Source organism: Arachis ipaensis, chromosome B08, assembly GCF_000816755.2.
Source record: "Arachis ipaensis cultivar K30076 chromosome B08, Araip1.1, whole genome shotgun sequence".
Taxonomy (NCBI): Eukaryota; Viridiplantae; Streptophyta; class Magnoliopsida; order Fabales; family Fabaceae; genus Arachis; species Arachis ipaensis.
Genome location: NC_029792.2, coordinates 110,965,975 through 110,967,021, shown reverse-complemented (window position 1 = coordinate 110,967,021; position 1,047 = coordinate 110,965,975).

Genomic DNA, 1,047 nt, shown 5'->3' with positions numbered 1-1,047 from the left:
AAAACATAATAAGTAGATAGATTTTTTAAGTTCATTAATACTTTTAATTATTAAAGAATATAGCTTCTCAATAGTTGCCTTTATAATTATTATATCTGGATAACATTTTTCATAACTTTTTTTTAGTTTGTAATTAAAATAGCTTTTTCTTATGCATTTGAAATTGAGTTTGTTTAATCGTGTAATGTTTAAAAGTATTTATAATTGATGGTAAGATAAAGGTAGTCTATGATAGCGAATTAACGATACATGCACACAAATGTATCAACATACATAGCTTTTTTTTTTTGGTGTCTCATCATCAATATACATAACTTAAATTTATAGAGATATATTTAAGATATTTTCTTATATAATTATTGGAAGTATATATAGAGTACTACTAAGTTATATTTACATGGTATATAATTGGGGCAACTCTATTACAAGTCATGAAAAATACTATTAATAAATAAAATAAAGATTAATATATTAAAAATAGGAAAAGTCTAGGAACCAGCAACTTTGTTAAATTTTGGCCAGCATGTAACCAGCAAAGAAAAATGAGTCATTGGATGAAATCCTATATTAATCTCACACCATTAAAACCATCATTAATGACTATTTGATGGCTACAAATCACAAAAGTTGTTAATCCCTAGCATTCCTCTTAAAAATATATAGAGAGTATTAACTACTTGTATTCGGAATATATAGATAAAATGACTAACAAACAATAATTGTAAACTACATTATACAGTATTAACAATGATGCTTTTCAAACTCATTTGTCTAAATTGTACATAAATAAGTTGGAATAATTTTATTTCAAAGCATTTATGTGATTTAAATTTTTTTTCTCATGAGATTTGTGATTTTTCAAATGAATTCTACTAGAAAAAGAACTAAGAATATAGCAGTTAGAACCAACTAGTTGAAAAACAAATTAATTATTAAAAAAAGAACTCCCCACTACCTTTCAAATAGGGATGGCAACACCACTCGAACTCGCGGGTATCCACCGTGTCCCTACCCGCTCGAGGCGGGTTTTAGCGGGACAGGTTCTTG